Source organism: Dromiciops gliroides, chromosome 4 (assembly GCF_019393635.1).
Source record: "Dromiciops gliroides isolate mDroGli1 chromosome 4, mDroGli1.pri, whole genome shotgun sequence".
In the NCBI taxonomy this organism is placed as follows: domain Eukaryota; kingdom Metazoa; phylum Chordata; class Mammalia; order Microbiotheria; family Microbiotheriidae; genus Dromiciops; species Dromiciops gliroides.
Window position 1 is genome coordinate 201,346,777 of NC_057864.1, and position 17,255 is coordinate 201,364,031.

A 17,255-nucleotide genomic window follows, 5' to 3' on the forward strand; every position below is an offset into this window, starting at 1 on the left:
GGCTCCTGGCATAGGTCTGAAATCAGCCCAGATCCTCTTCATGCTGAGGGAGAACAAAAAGGAAGCCAAATTAAAACAAACTGATAAAAAGCCTCTGTGGAATCAACCCTCTAGGAGCAAAGCCTCCCCCTCTGATTTCGTTAATCACTGGTGGGCAAGGCCAAGCAGGAAAACCGATTTATTTTCCTAAGGCTATTTTCATCCATTCTGTGTACAAAGGGGAAAAAGCAGACTTTAATGGCCTCATACCCCCAAAGGCTGGGTAGAACAGCCTCCTAATTAGGCCTTTGGAGGTATTTCCCATCAGAGAGCCGATGAGTGAGGACCAGCAAAGGCGAAAGGGTTGCTGGGGCAGTGAAAGCTCTTTCCTTCTCCCCTGAAGCAGGTGGAGGAAGTTGAGGGTCCCAGGGCAGGGGATGGGGCACCCAGAGAAACCCACCTGATCCTGGGGCTGACAGAATAGAGGACCCAGGGCTATTACTGTAGAGCTCAGGGTGGGAAGAATTTGTCATTCAAGGATGGAAGCTGAAGTCATTCTGAATGATTGGGCCATGAATACTGAGAGCCAAGAGTCCAGAGAGAGAGAGTTCCCAAGTGGGAAAGAGGTATGTTGTACCCAAAATACCCACTGGAGGCTGGCAGAAATGCATAGAGTCATTCAGTAGGGAAGGACTAGAGAGGTCGTCTGGTCCATTTATTTCAGTCTCACATACATACAGCCACAGTTTTACTGGAATGAAATGAGACCTTACCTTCAGGAACCCAGCCCATGGTGATTTCTCTCTCCTAGAAAATCATAGTCCTTATGGTTCTCCAGACCACTCTGAGACAGTGCAGTGGAGTGCATAGAGTGCTGGACTTGAAATCAGTAAGATCTGAATTGGAATCTAGCTTTTGACATGAACCTGCTGTGTGACCATGGGGAAATGACTTAACCTCTGCGGCTCATTTTCTTCAGCTATAAAGTGAGAATACCAGTATCTTTTACCATGGAGTTTCTGTGAGGATCAAATGCAAAGGAAGGAAGGGAGGGAGGGAGGGAAGGAGGGAGGAAAGGAAGGAAAAGAAGGAAAGAGAGAGAGAGAGAAAGAGAAAGAAAGAAAGAAAGAAAGAGAAATAGAGAAAGAAAGAGAGAGAGAAAGAAAGAAAGAGAAAGAAAGAAAGAAAGCTAGAAATGCAAATACTAGCAAGAAGTTTAGGTTCTGATAAGGGAAAACAGCAAGAGTCATGAAGCAGAGAGGAGAGGTAGGAGGGGGAAAACAGAGCAAAGGGTACTTTTACTTAGAGATGGCCAGTAGTGCCATGGTTGGGCTGAGGCTGGGTAATATAAGGTGAAAATTCTCCAGTTGGAGCCTAGGGTTCAAGAGTGTAGTCAGCATTGCTTGGGGACAGCCAGGAAGTGTGTAGGGATGTATATACAAATTCCGCAACCATCTTCTTTTGTCTCTACTATGGTTACTACCACCCACCACCCTTCCTGTCAAAAACTGGCAAAGGGAAATGAAGAAACTGAGGGTGTCTCAAAATAACAAGGTAGTTTTTTTTAAATGCGGCCAAGTATCATAACTCACTGTTTTGGAAATTGTGATCTGGGCCATCCCTGTGATTCTGGGTAGAGCTACTCTTGTATCATCCTGGACAGAGTTGTCACTCCCATCCTTGAAAAACAGAAGGTATTGCTACAAAGTCATTTTACATTTTTACATTTCCAACTGTCATTGGGGATTTCTTACTTATTCATGGCAATCATAACAGTAACTGATATTTATATAGCACTTTTCAGTTTATGAGGCATTTTGCATTCATTAATTAGTCAATCTTAAGCATCTACTATGATATGTGCTGACAAAAATAACAGAACTTACCTTTGAAGAGCTTGCATTCTTTTACAAATACAATTTATTGATATCTTTTTGTGTTTATATCACCTAAATTTTTTCCAGTGTCCCTCCCCATTCCCTTCTCATTTTATGCTGGGCCTATTTCCTCATATACGAAATAAGGGAGTTGGACTATATAGCCTCTGAGATTCCTTCTACATCTAAATCTATTCCTGTGAAGAAATTTTTTAAGAATACCCATCCAGGGGCAGCTAGGTGGCGCAGTGGATAGAGCACCAGCCCTGGAGTCAGGAGTACCTGAGTTCAAATCCAGCCTCAGACACTTAACACTTACTAGCTGTGTGACCCTGGGCAAGTCACTTAACCCCAATTGCCTCACTAAAAAAAAAAAAAAAGAATACCCATCCAAGGAGGAGCCAAGATGGTGATATACAGGCAGCAATCCAGCTGAGCTATCCCAAAATTCCCTCCAAACAACTTTAAAATAAACCCTCAAATTGAATTTTGGAGTGGCAGAGCAAGAGGTTAGAGTGAATTTTTTTCAGCCTAAGACAACTTAGGGGGTCAGCAGGAGAGGTCTGTGATATTGGGGTGGATGCCAGCCCAGAGAACAATTTGCAACACCAGATGTGGGCCTTGGAGGTGGCTGCAACAGCAGCAGCAGCTTTGGAGGCTTCCAGCCCAGAGATTGTAAAAAGGGGTGGGGTATGAAAAGGAGTATGAAAACGGATCAGAGATTCTTTGCTGCTGGCAGCAAAAAGGGAACCCTTTGCTGGCACTGAGTGCAGCTTATGCTGATTGGCAACTCTATTGCCCATAAGAATTTCTGGGCTCCAGGGTGGAGAGGAGAACTTCTCATTTGTCACAGGGGAGCAGGAGCCCTGGTCACAATTCTAGGGTTAAGAGAAGAAACTAGCACTTGCAGCTGCAAGGAAGCAGGGGCCATTTCTGGATAAAGACAAAGTGCAGACCAGGAGAGACAATGACCATACCTCTCCCTGTATCACAGCACCCTGGAAGCACTGAAAACCCCCAGAACTAGGTCTGAAAACAGCAGCACAAAGGAGCCTGGTTTGGGACAATGCCTCCCTACCTCAAGGTGAATAGAGCCCAACTTTAGCAGAAGTTCAAAGTCAAGAAATAAGCTGGAAAAATAAGCAAAAAACAAAAACAAAAAAAGAACTTAATCATAAAAAGCTACTATAGTGGCAGGGAAGACAAAACCATAAACTCAAAAGAAGAAAACAATATGAAAACAACTACAAGAAACATCTCAAAGGAAAAGACTAGTTGGACACAAGCCAACAAGAATTCCTGGAAGAGTTAAAGGAAGAGATAAGAGTGGTAGAAGAAAAATTAGGGGAAAAATGAATAATGCAAGAAAATTGTGAAAAGAGAATTAACAGCTTGGAAAAAGAGGCACAAAAAAAACCTTAAGAAAACACCTTAAAAAATAGGATTGGCCTAATGATAAAAGAGGAACAAAAATTCACTGAAGAAAAGAATTCCTCAAAAAGCAGAATTGGCCCAATGGGAAAAAGAGGTATAAAAGCTCACTGAAGAAAACAATTCATTAAAACTTAGGATTGAGAAAGTCAAAGATAATGATTCCATAAGACATCAAGAAACAATAAAACAAAGTCAAGAAGAAAACAAAATAGAAGAAAATGTAAAATAGCTCCTAAGAAAAGCAACTGACTTGCAAAATAGATCCAACATAGATAATTTAATAAATATTGGACTACCTGAATGCCATGATCAACAAAAGAGTCTAACCTCATATTTCAAGGAAAACTGCCTTCTTAACTTAGATCCAGAGGGTAAAATAGAAATGGACAGAATTTGCCTTGTAAAAAAGACACCAAAATGAAAACTTCCACGAATATTATCATCAAATTACAGAGTTCCCAGGTCAATAAGAAAATATTGCAAGCATCCAGAAAGAAATCATTCAAATATCTTGTAGCTGCAGTCACAATCACACAAGATTCAGCATCTTCTATGTTAGAGTAATGGAGGGCTTGGAATAAATATGACATTCTGGAAGGCAAAGAAGCTAGGATCACAACCAAGAATAACCTGGGGCATCTGGGGCAGCTAGGTGGTGCGGTGGATAGAGCACTGGCCCTGGATTCAGGAGGACCTGAGTTCAAATCAGGGCTCAGAAGCTTTACACTTACTAGCTGTGTAACCCTGAGCAAGTCACTTAACCCCAATTGCCTCACTTTAAAAAAAAAAAAAAAAGGATAACCTATCCAGCAATGCTGAGTATAATGTTTCTAGGGGGGAAATGGATTTTTAATGAAATAAAGGACTTTTGAACATTCCTGATGAAAAGACAAAGATAAATAGAAAATTTGACATCCAAACACAAGAAACAAGCATAAAAAGGTAAAAATGAAAGAGTAATAATAAGGGATTCGGGGCAGCTAGGTGGCACAGTGGATAGAGCACCAGCCTTGGATTCAGGAGGACCTGAGTTCAAATTCAGCCTCAGACACTTGACACTTACTAGCTGTGTGACCCTAGGCAAGTCACTTAACCCCAATTGCCTCACCCCCAAAAATTTTAAAATAAAAAAAAAAATAAGGAACTCAATAAAGTTAAGCTATTTACATTCTTGTATGGGAAAATGATACATTCTGTAAATCACTATTGATTAGAAACATTCAAATTGAAACTCTGGGGGGCAGCTCGGTGGCGCAGTGGATAAAGCACCGGCCCTGGATTCAGGAGTACCTGAGTTCAAATCCGGCCTCAGACACTTGACACTTACTAGCTGTGTGACCCTGGGCAAGTCACTTAACCCCCATTGCCCTGCCCAAAAAAAAAAAAAATTGAAACTCTGAGAAATCAACTCACACCTATCAGAAATGACAAATGCTGGAGGGGGTGAGGGAAAATGGGTATCCTAATAAACTGTTGGTGAAGTTTTGACCTGGTCCAAACATTCTGGAGAACAATTTGGAACTATGCCCAAATTGCTATAAAACTGTGTATACCCTTTGATCCAGCAATACCATTACTAGTTCTTACCCTCAGAGAGATAAAAGGAAAAGTACTTATATGTACAAAAGTATTTATAGCAGCTCTTTTTGTGGTTATAAATAATTGAAAATGAGGAAATGCTCATCAATTGAGGAATGGCTGAACAAGTTGTGGCATATGATTGTGATGAAATACTATCATGCTATAAAAAATTATGAAGGAGGTGGTTAAAAAAACAACAACAAGGCAAGACCTATGGGAACTGATGCAAAGTGAAGTGAAAAGAACTGGGAAATCATTGTGCACAGTAATAACAATGTTGTAATGATGATCAACTGTGAAAGACTTGGCTACTCTGATCACTACAAAGATCCAAGACAATTCCAGAGGACTCGTGATGAAAAAAAATGCCATCCACCTCCAGAGAGAAAACTGATATACTGAGTGCAAATTGAAGTATAGTTTTCTCTCTTTATTTTTTGCCTTTTTTGCAATATGGTTACTATGTTTGGATGATTTCACGTGTATAATTGATATCATTTGTTTGCCTTCTCAATGAGTGGGAAAGGAAAAGAAAGGAGGAAGAGAGTTTGGAACTCAAAATTTGAAAGAAAAGAATGTTAAAAGTTTTTTTAAAAAAAAATATCCATCAGGGCAGGCAAGCTAACTTAGCTGGGGCAGTAAGTCACCCTCAGCGAGAGGTAGCTGAGGCAAGTCAAATTGTCACCAGCACCTCAACCACCCTTCAAGATTCTGGTGGGGACAGCCTAGGTCCTTGAGCCCAAGAGCACTGGGACAATAACACCACTGCTTCCTCTCCAGACCACCAACCTTTCTTACAACCTGCCTCTTTCCCCCAAAAGACATCATCAGTGGAAGCAGTCCTATAGAGAAGGTGCCCACCATCCTCACTACCACCAAGACCAACCACCTACCAGGAACCACCAATGGGCAAGTAAACCCAATGGCTCTGAGAAGAACATAGCCATTCCTCTCTGCTCCTCCCACCCACCTCACTCCTTCCAGAACACTAAACTTGCTTCCAGCCCACACACCTGCGGCCATCATCCAGGGAAGAAACCTTCATGTGCTCTGGCAACTGCCACTACAGGTACTTCAGTTCCCACCTCCTTAGCAACCAGACGCTGGGAGATATGGAAAAGCAAGTTTTTGCCACCAAAGTCCTTGGCACTGTCAAAATTTCAACATCACTAATAGATATGGTTTTATCAGTGGAAATGACCTTAAAAGAAAAGCATTACCATTACCTGCTAATATACCCTAGGACCTCTGTGGACTTTTCCATCTCACTTGTACCCAAAACTTCCTCTACGGATGGTCTCCCCCATTAGAATATGAGCTCCTTGAGGGAAAGAACTATCTTGATTTTTCTATTTGTATTCTCAGTGCTCTGTGTATAATAAGCACTTAATAACTGCTTTTTCATTCATTGATGCACATTGATGCTTGTGTACATTTTTTTCTATTTGCATGAGTGGGCTTGTCTGTATGAGTGGGGGAGAAAGAGCAAAAAAGGAAGAGATTGTGTGATTTTGTGAATGATCAATCCAGCGTAATTGTGTGTTGTATGTATGGACCTGTAAGTTCTAATTTACGTGTGGTTTGGTCAGTCCATGTGGGTGCATGCACTTCACTGTGTGAGTGCATCACAGCCTGCATCTCTGGGTATATGATTTATTAATGAGGACAATACAAGGAGAGTCTGCCTATTATTTCTGGTGTCCGCATCAGCTCCTGACAGCTTCGTGGAATTGAAATATCTTATTTAATGTGAGTAAGAATCATTTTAAATATCAGCTGTGACATTCAAGAACTAAAACCAAAAAGGGCATTGTGTGTTTCCCTCATGTGGGTGTGAAGATGCCACATTTGTTAGGTGGTTATTTTCTCCCCAATGCCTCTCTTGTCTCCTGGAATCCAATTAGCAATCCTGCTGCTTCAGCCTGTTATCTTCTCCTGCCCTCTACTCCAAACTTCACTCCTCAACTAGGGGTAGGTGGGTTTGTCTAAGCCAGACAGGTCTTATAGGGTTGAAGAAGGAAAAAAAAATCAGTTCTTTTAGGGAAAGGCAAAAAAAGTATTTTGCCCTCTCTCCCCTTTTTCTCTCATATTACCCAACCCACAAACCCAAAGGAATGAGCAGGGACGGTGAAACAAATCAGAATATAGGACTGGGATGACTATGTATTGCTGGTCCTTGGCCTGCTCCTTTGGACCATCTGTTGGTAAGAGAGCAAAACAGGGACTGTAGCCTGGGAAAGAGGAGATAGGGAGAATGTTCTAGCTGTCTTCCAGTATTTGAGGATTTTGTTGTTCAATTGTTCAGTTGGGTCCAAATCTTCATGACCCCATGGATCATAATCTTCCAGCCTCTTCTGTCTTCCACTCTCTCTAGAAGTCTGTCCAATGTCATGTTAATTGTTTCCATGACACTATCTGTCTCATACTCTGATGTCCCATTTTCCTTTTGCCATCAATCTTTTCCAAAATCAAGGTCTTTTCCAGTGAGTCCCATCTTCTCATTATATGGCCAAAGTATTTAAGCTTCAGCTTGACCTTCCAGTGAATGACCTGAATTAACTTCTTTATATGTTGCCTGATAATATCTCCTTGCTGTCCAGGGGAGTCTCAAAAGTCTCCTCCAGTGCCCCAATTTGAAAGCACTCAACTTTTCTTATAGTCCAACTCTCACAGCCATACATTGTAATAGGAAAAACCATAGTTTTGATTCTCTGGACCTTTGTTGACAAGATGATGTCTCTGCTTTTTAGTCTGCTGTCCAGATTTGCCATAGCTTTCCTTTCAAGGGTTAGACTTTTTCTAACTAAGAGCAATGGATAGACGTTGTGGAGAGGCAGATTTAGACTTTGCATAAGAAATAGCTTCCTTACAATTAGAACTAACCAAAAAAAAAAAAAAAACCCCAACCCAACAACAAAACAATTAGAACAAGCCCCAAAGTGGAATAGACTGCTTTAAGAAGTAGTGAGATTTCCCCTCCTCCTCCTCCCCCAACCCTCACTCCCAGGGTGTTCAAGCCAAATTGTAGTCGGATTCTTTGTCAGTTGATAGTCTCTGAGATTCAGTCAACAAACATCTATTAAGCACCCAACTCCTGCCCTCAAAGAGTTTACATTCTAATGAGAGGATATGACAGTTGGTATGGGCTAGCTATACACTTTGTGGTGCTACAGAAGCAATAACAGTCCACACTGGCCATGTTTCCCTGCTTTCTACAACCTACAGAAAATCAGGCTGGCAGTTAATGTATTTGGTGGAAGAAGACCCCATACAGTTGAAATCTAGTTCTTCTTTAATTCCTAAACTTTAAGTATTTTTGTATAGATAATTACGGCCCCAGGGTCTTAATGCTGGCTCATTTCTTGGAGTTTGTCTGCTGTGAACTTAAGGGTGTGTCAAATGCTATTCTCCTTTCCTTCCTCCTTCCTTTTTTTAGCATAAGGCATCTTTGGTTATATTTAGAAGCATTATCATTGTGTAATGGTTAGAGCCCTGGGCCTGAAGTCAGGAATATCTGGATTCAAATTCTGATTCACACATTTATTGGCTTTGTGCCTTTGACCAACTTACTTAACTTCCTCAGAGCCCTCACTTGTGGACCTCTAAGATCCATTCTAACATAAAATCTATGATTATATGACACCCAGTATATTCATTCTAACAAGCCTCTGTTAGGTATCCTCTGTCTCTGGCCAGGGATCTCTCTTCCTATCTTTTAAGATGTGGTCCAAAAATCCAAATCCCATTCTCAATCAAGACCTTAGCCAGCTGTTCACTTCCCAAATCAAATTTCCCCTTCTTTAAATCCCTTGACTTTTATGGGCATTATTGAGGAAAAGCCAACCTATGCCTCATAAACTCTGGCAATGCTTTTTGAGTTCCTTCTGGCACTATCTGACAGCATGCCTGTGTGTATCAACAAAAGTGGATAGTTGTCATCTATTTTGATAGGTATGAGTGGGGTCTCTGTTCTCTCATGAAGATAATAGTTTCTTCTTCTGGGAAAGATAATCTTTTTCTCTGTTGTGCTTATTCCTATTGTCAAATCCTACCTCACTACCTTTGAGCAGAGAATCATCAATTATACAACTGTTCTCTAATTCTTCCTTTGACTTTGGTTGAATGACCTGATAGCTTCAGCGGCTCTATATAGCCTTCTTTGGAGGACAAGGAGCTGCTTCCTCCTGAGAACATCCAGTTCTCTTCTTTAGGAAGAGCCTCAAATCTCTTTTTTTGAGGCCTAGCTACACAGTGTCAGTTCTTTTCCTTCTCTGTGTAATGCTTCTCCATTCTCCAACATCATGACTAAATATTTCCCTCACATACTTCTTCCCCCTTTGAAGACTTGCTTCTGGCTCCTTTAGAAATACTTTATCATCCCTTGAAACCCATAGTGTAGAGGCATTACTCAAATCCCTTTGCCTTCTTCAGAAGGAAAACCAGCCTGCACTGGCATCACTGAACAATTCCCCTACTCTCCATCCTGGTTGGAATTATCAGCCTGAGTGTTTTCACTTTAACTCTAAGCACTGGGTTGAATTTTTATAGTCAATGGTTACTTCTTTGTTTTTTTGTTGTTGTTTTTTAGTGAGGCAATTGGGATTAAGTGACTTGCCCAGGGTCACACAGCTAGTAAGTGTTAAGTGTCTGAGGCCGGATTTGAACTCAGGTACTCCTGACTCCAGGGCCGGTGCTCTATCCACTGCACCACCTAGCTGCCCCCTGATGGTTACTTCTTAATAACTTCATAACCCTACTGGGCTACCTTTCCTTCCTCTCATCTCCTTCTGCCTTGCACCAACATCCTACAAATGTCCCTAACAATCAATCCACTGTCTTAATATATTTAACCCAACAATTGGCCCATTTAACTTCTCTTACTTACTTGCTTACTCTATCTTGCTAACTATCTTCTCCTTTTCCTTCTTGAGTTTTCCTCACTAGTCCTTTCCTTCAAATCCTTCTATCTCCTCTTTCATCCTCCTTGATAAGAAGACTCCATCTCCTTCGACCTTCTTTCATATAACATTGGAGTAAAAACTCCAGTATCATGACCTGGAGATTGTTCTCCTTCAAATGTTCCTCACTTTCTCCAAAATTTCCCTAACCTTTTCTACCCCAATTTAATCTCTGGCCTTCTTTACTAGTCTAAACCCTCTAAGTAACCTCCACAATTTCCTTCTCCTATGGAAGCTGGAAGTAGAATCCTGCCTCCAACACATAGCAACTGTGTGAAAATATAGTGTCAGTTTCTTCATCTGTAAAATTAAGATACTTAGAATTCTTTTTTCACAGGGTTATGAGGATAAAAGAAGATGATAGATGTAAATCATTTTGTAAATATTAAAACCCTATGGGGTCAGCTAGGTGGCGCAGTGGATAGAGCACCGGCCCTGGATTCAGGAGGACCTGAGTTCAAATCCGGCCTCAGACACTTAACACTTACTAGCTGTGTGACCCTTGGGCAAATCACAACCCCAATTGCCTTAAAAAAAAAAAAAAACCCTATGTAAATGTCATACATTATTAAGTTCCAGAAATGCAGTGGAAAAGAACACTAGATTAGGATTTAGCAGACCTGGCAGGGGTGTGCTGGAGGCAGCTCTAACTGGCTTACTAAGAGCTATTGTTAAAACTTTAGTGTAAGCATTTATACCTCAGAAATAAGCAGTCTACAAGTCAAGGCTTCATTGTTTTATTGATTGTCTAGACTTTTCTTTAAAAAGCCTACTACTGCGAATTAAACTTAAAGTATGTGTGCATACATTTTTTTCTCAGAGACACTGGTTGTTAAACATTTACCAGCATACCCTTATATTGTTCTATAAATATTGCTTGAGCTCATCAAGAGTGCAGTAGAATGAGAATAATTAATAATAATAACAATAACAATAATGACTGACATTTATATAGCACTTTGCAAAGTGTTTTACATCTATTACCTCATTTGAGCTTTACAACACCCCTGGAACCTGGGTTCTACTTCTGGTTCTGCCCCTTCCTGTGTGGCTTTGGGTAAGTCTCTACATCTCTCAGGTCCTCATTTTCATCCCCTATAAAGTCAAAAATTTGGTAAAGATCATCTTTAAGGTCCTCACCAGAACCAACATTCTATGATGCTATAATGTAGAGGGGATCTATATATCAGGTCAGAGATTAGAGTAGGTAACCACTAAGCTCTATTCCTATTCCAGATTCAACTCTATTCAATAAATAATTATTGGGTATGTGTTACATATAAGGAATTGTTGGATTCCTTATATGTAACACATATTCAAAAATTAGTAGGATATTATATTATTAAGGAACTTACAAAAGAGTAGGAGGAATAGTAGAAATGCACAAATAGACACAAACTACTTTGGGGTGTTTTTGCTTTAACCCTAAGCACCTGATTAAAATTTTTACAGTTAATGGTCACCTGTTAATGACTTGATAACCCTGCTGAGCTTCCTCTCCTCTCAACAACTCTACAACCACACTGTTCATCCCCTTCTGCCTTGTCACAACATCCTATTATTTCATCAAATTTCCCTACCAACAAATCCACTCTATCAATATTTAACCCCACGTTTGTATCTCTGTCACCTAGCACAATGCCTGGCACATAGAAAACACTTATTAAATGCTTATGGATTGATTGATTGATTGATATAGTACAAGATAGGATATGAAATGAGTATGGCTAACTGGTACAGTGGATAAGGTGCCAGGTTTGGAGTCAAAAGGCCTGAGTTCAAATGTGGCCTCAGACACTCCCTAGCTATGTGACCCTAGGCAAGTCACTTAATCCTGTTTGCCTCCCTTTCCTCATCTGTAAAATGAGCTGGAGAAGGAAATGGCAAACAGACTCCAGTATCTCTGCCAAGAAAACCCCAAATAGGGTCATGAAGAGTCAGAAATGACTGAAAAGGATATGAAAAGTATCATGACATAGATATTCATGCTTTGGGGCAAAGGGGGTGGGCGATGTTCAGAAGAGGTAAGCATAATGTCCTATCAGGTCTTCTTGGTTCCATGTGGTTCTCTATCCCCTATGTCATGTTGCCTCTCCTGTTTAGGATTAGACAGGCAAAATACAGGGGAATAGCATTCTAGGCAGAGGGAATGGCAGAGGAGCTGAGCTGACAAAATGGGGTCTGTGTTCAGACTACAGTGAATAATCCAATTTGACTTCACTGTCTTCCTTGGTAAATTGAGGGGATCTAAAATTTTATGAAAATGTTATGATTGGAGCATACATAGAAGAAACAGAAATATGTTTCAGCACATAGGTCAGGGTCAATATTGTGAGAATTCTGAATTCTAGACTAGGTTTGGATTTTGTCCTGTGGGCACTAGGGAGCTACTGGAGGTTTTGAAGCCAAAGAGTGACATGATAAAGTTGGTGTTCTAAGCAGGAATATGTACTACAGACTGGAAGAGACAGAGATTGGAATCAGAGAAACCAGTTAAGAGACTATTATGAGAGTCCAAGAAAGAAGGAATAGGAACACAGTGGGATGAAGAGAGAGACTCTACAGAAGTAGGATCAATGGTCGCTGGATTGATATGCATGGTGAAAGACAGGAAGAAATTGAAGATAACTCAAATTCAATTCGATAAGTACTTTTTCTTATCCTCTGCTATGTTTGAGGTGGCTGGGGATTCAAAGCCAAAAATGAAAACAATCCCTGCCCTCAAGGAGCTTGAATCCTACTGGGAATGTATACAAACAAGTACACTAAACATGTACAAAGTCATTGCTGATAAAGAGATGCAAGCATTAACAATTGTGGAGTTCATGAAAAGCAGAATTTTGAAGCTGAGTAACAAGGCGAATAATGGCTTGGGACAACCCAGGTGGGAGAATCTGGTTTATATTTTGAGATGTGGAATTGGAGCTTAAGAGAAAAATCGAGGGGGGCAGCTAGGTGGCACAGTGGATAAAGCGCAGGCCCTGGATTCGGGAGGACCTGAGTTCAAGTCTGACCTCAGATACTTGACACTTACTAGCTGTGTGACCCTGGGCAAGTCACTTAACCCCTATTACCCCGCAAAACAACAACAACAACAACAAAGAAAAGTCAAAGCTAGACTTGGAAGTCCCTACCCAAAGGTAGTAGATAAGAGGGCTAAAGTCAGAACCTTGGGAGATGCCCCCATGGGGCTGGGAGGAGTGTTAAGGACAGGAAGAGAAAGAAGAAGCTACAGAGGAGTAGGAGATGAAACAGGGGGGTTCAGCATCAGAGAGAGAGATTACATGATTATTTAGTTGTGTATCTTTGAGCATGAAAGAGAGAGGAGAAAAGAGGAAAGAGAGAGAGAAGAGGAGAGAGAGAGAGAAGAGGAGAGAGAGGAAAGAGTGAGAGGAGAGAGAGAGGAGAGAGAAGAGGAAAAAGAGAGGAAAGAGAGAGAGAAAGAGAGAGAGAGAGAGAGAGAGAGAGAGAGAGAGAGAGAGAGAGAGAGAGAGAGAGAGATAGAGAGAGAAAGAGAAGAGGAAAGAGAGATTCAAGTATGTTGTCATAGCAATGAATGGAGGCCCAAGGTGGGCAGAGAAAGGTTGTGGAACAAGGTAACTAAAAGGTCATGGTTCCATGATTCTCATACAGGGCAGGACAAGGGAAAATGGACTTAAATCAATGCATGAGAGATTTAAGCTAATCATAAGAATACCTTATCAATGAGAAAGATCAACATAGAAGTTGTTCTATAACCAAGATGTGTTGTAGCATCTCCACTGAAGGCCAGAGAGAAGCAGTTCACTTCTTCTTAGAGGCAAAGGAATGGACCAGAAGATATATTAAGCAAAGTCATCTACAGTAAAGAGACAGGAGCTAAGCTCTAAATGTGTAGATGTATGTAGTAACCACCAAAAGGAGGAATTTCTATCCTCCTATCCTCTCTTCTCCATGTTAAGCCCCCACAGCTCCTCTGTTCTCAAACCAAACCCCCTGGCACCTACCATCCCTTACTATAAGATAGGACCTACTCATCCTCAGTGTGAGGATCAGAGATCAGCATCACTGAACATGACCTACTCCCTAAGGTCATTTCATCCATTCCCCTGCCTCTTGAGGCAAATGTTGAGAGTCCTGATAAGGAGCCTGGACAAAATAATTATTATTATTAATAATAATAATAATTAATAATAAAACTAACATTTATATAGCACTTACTATATGACATGCACATGGGTAGCTAGGTGGCACAGTAGTATCTGGCCTACAGTCAGGAAGACTCTTCCAGAGTTCAAATTTGGGCTCAGACACTTACTAGCCATATTACCCTGGGCAAGTCACATAACCCTATTTACCTCAGTTTCAACCCTATCTACCTCAGTTTCCTCATATGGAAAAATGAGCTGGGGGAGGAAATGGAAAACCACTCCAGTATCTTTGCCAAGAAAATCCTAAATGGTTCAGGAAGAGTCCAATGCAACTGACAAATAACTGATGGAATATGCCAGGCACTGTGATAAGCTTTTTACAAATATCTCATTTGCTCCTCACGACAACCCTGGGAAGCAGATGCTATTATTCTTTCCATTTTACACGCAAGGAAACTGAGGAAAACCGTTTAAGTGACTTGTCCAAGGTCATGCAGGTACCTAAATGTCTAAGATCATATTTGAATTCAGGTCTTTTTTATTCCAGGCCACTGTACAACCTAGCCAGGGTGGTTCCTTCCCATAGTCCTGGGGCTCTTTGCCAGAAGAGCCTTAGTCAGGCCTAGTTCTGAGCTAAGTGTGCCCCCTTTGACCCAGCAGGGGGCATTCTGAGTATAATCAGGATTATTATTTTTATTACTTGGCATGCATGTGGTAATTTATATTTGTAAACTGCCATGTTGGCCAAATGTTTTTCCCCCACCCTCTGGAAGCTGGGGGAGGGGAAGATTGCACTTTGGGTTGAATCCAGTGAATTTGCTTTAGTGAGGGAGGTGGTGGGTGGAACCTGTTACTTTAAATAATCTTGTCTACCAGGCCAGAAATAGACCTCAGAAGCAGAGGGAACGTGTAGGAAAGAGAAATGGGCTCAGAGGGAGAGAGAGACTAGAGGAGCAAGCCTGAGAGAAAGTATGACCCAATGGCAAGAGGGCTGGATCTGGAACCAGAGATTCATACCCTGACTCTGACACTTAATACCTGTGTGACTTTAGGCAAATCTACTTAAAGTTTCTGGCCTTGAGTTTTCCCATCTTTAAAAGGAGGGCTTTGGACTAGGTTGTCTCTGAGGTATCTTACAACTCCAAATCTATGATGCTAAGTGGGGGAGAGAGACAGAGACAGACACAAAGACAGACAGACAGAGACAGAGAGAATATGAGAATATGAGAATATGGCCCTTCCAGGCCAAACAAGCCCTTATACTCTTAACCTCTCCCAACTGGAACTGGGGAGGTCAAGGTGTCATTTCCCTATACCACCACCATTTTCCAGTTGGGGATGAATGAAGAAAATTAAGGAAGCAAAGTCACGGAAGCAGTTATTACAACTGTTTCTGGCTCCTGGTAAGGGGCTTGGAGTTTTTCATCTTATTGGCAATATAGAGGTTGATTCTTCCTAGCAAATACACTTCTATTAAAATTTCATTAGGGCCATATATCAACAGCATCCACACAGATCCTCTAAGTTCCTGGCACTTTTTTGAACTTGATTCGTTTTCAAGTATTAGAGTATTTCCACCCACACCCTCTCTCCACATCCTGTTAGCAGCACCAAGCAGTTCCCCAAACACAGTCACCATGGCACCTCATCTCCAAGAAACTATACATCTCTTGGCAAGTTCTTTCCTAGACAAAGCAGCTGGGGAAGGGACAGTCCCCAGCCCCCACAAAAGGGCTCAAGGACAGAGGAGAAAAGAGGAAAGTGTGAACAAACCCAAGCACCTTGTCTCTATCTTCTGATAATCCCTTTTGTGCATTGGAGCTGAGGAGAGATAAGCAATAAGGTGCTAGAGCGGCCAAATAATCTTGTTCTCCTGCCTGGACAAGAACACCCTTAGCATTCACCCACAGAGGGTCTAAGAAACAGGCCTGGATGCTCGGATCTCTCCTTAGAGAGAAGCAGTGAAAAGGAGCAGGAGTCAAGAGACTTGATTCAAGTTCAAATTATAATTCACTGTGTGACCTTAACTAAGTCCCTCCCCCTCTCTAAGCGTCACTTTCCTCGTATGTAAAATGATGGGTTTGAACTCTCTTATCCTACTCTGATTGGAATGACAGTCAACAGCCCTTCTTAGAGAAGGGAGCCCATTACATGCTAATTCTTCCACTGCTGATCTTAAGGGAATCTCTGCTACACCTTTGGGGATGCCAGCTTTCTCAGGGTCTGTCTCCTAAGGGATCTTCCCTGATCTGAAACTAGTCACAAGGAGGAAAGCCAGCAAATATTGGCCAAAAGATTCTCTCTGCTTTCACACAAAACCACCACAGATTTGCCCCAGTTCTAAGGATGCAAAGCATTTTAAGAAATATTCAAATGCTTCTCCTCTTGTCATCTCACATCATCAATTAATATTTACTGAGCAGTCCTCTGTCTGGCGGCTGAAAGGCATCCACTCATTTCTTTGCTGGATAAATGATAGGCAACGCAGGACAACATCCACCCCACACACCAGACAGATGCCTAAGATGTCAGACCCTTGAGCAGAGCTTCCAGGGCCTGAGGCCAAAGTGTTACTGCTCCCCCTTGTACATGGTAGATTCTGTAGGCTCCTGGACAAATACTTATTGTCCTTTGGGGAAGGAAAGAAGGGGATGACGAGGGGCAGCTAGATGGCGCAGTGGATAGAGCACTGGCCCTGGATTTAGGAGTACCTGAGTTCAAATCCGACCTCAGACACTTAACACTTAACTAGCTATGTGACCCTGGGCAAGTCACTTAACCCCAATTGCCTCACCAAAAAAAAAAGAAAGAAAAAAGGGGATGAACATTTAATAAGCACCTACTGTGTGTTAGGCATTGTTTACTTTACAGATCTTTTCTCATTTGACCTTTACAACAATTCTGTGAAGTAGGTGTTATTATTATCTGTATATAATATAATATGATATATGTACATAGGCATATATGTAATATATTATTATATGGATAGCTAGGTGGTACAGTGGATAGAGTGCCAGGCCTAGAGTCAGGAAGACTCATTTTCCTGAGTTCAAATCAGGCAGGCCTCAGATACTTACTAGCTGTATGACCTTGGGCAAGGCATTTAACTGTTTGCCTCAGTTTCTTCATCTGTAAAATGAGCTGGAGAAGGAAATGGCAAACCATTCCAGTATCTCTGCCAAGAAAACCCCAAATGGGGTCATGAAGTGTCTGTCAGGCATGACAGAAAAATGACCAAACAACATAATTATTTTGAGGAGACTGAGGCAGACAATTTATATGACTTGCCTAAGTCA

The 17,255-nt window shown here is 41.5% G+C and overlaps 1 protein-coding gene across 1 annotated transcript in view; it reads left to right on the forward strand.

The window, feature by feature from the left end:
- SDK2 (sidekick cell adhesion molecule 2) overlaps nt 1-17,255 on the forward strand; it is a 462,515-nt gene that overhangs the window by 240,371 nt on the left and 204,889 nt on the right. The gene's annotated exons all lie outside the window — the stretch shown is intronic.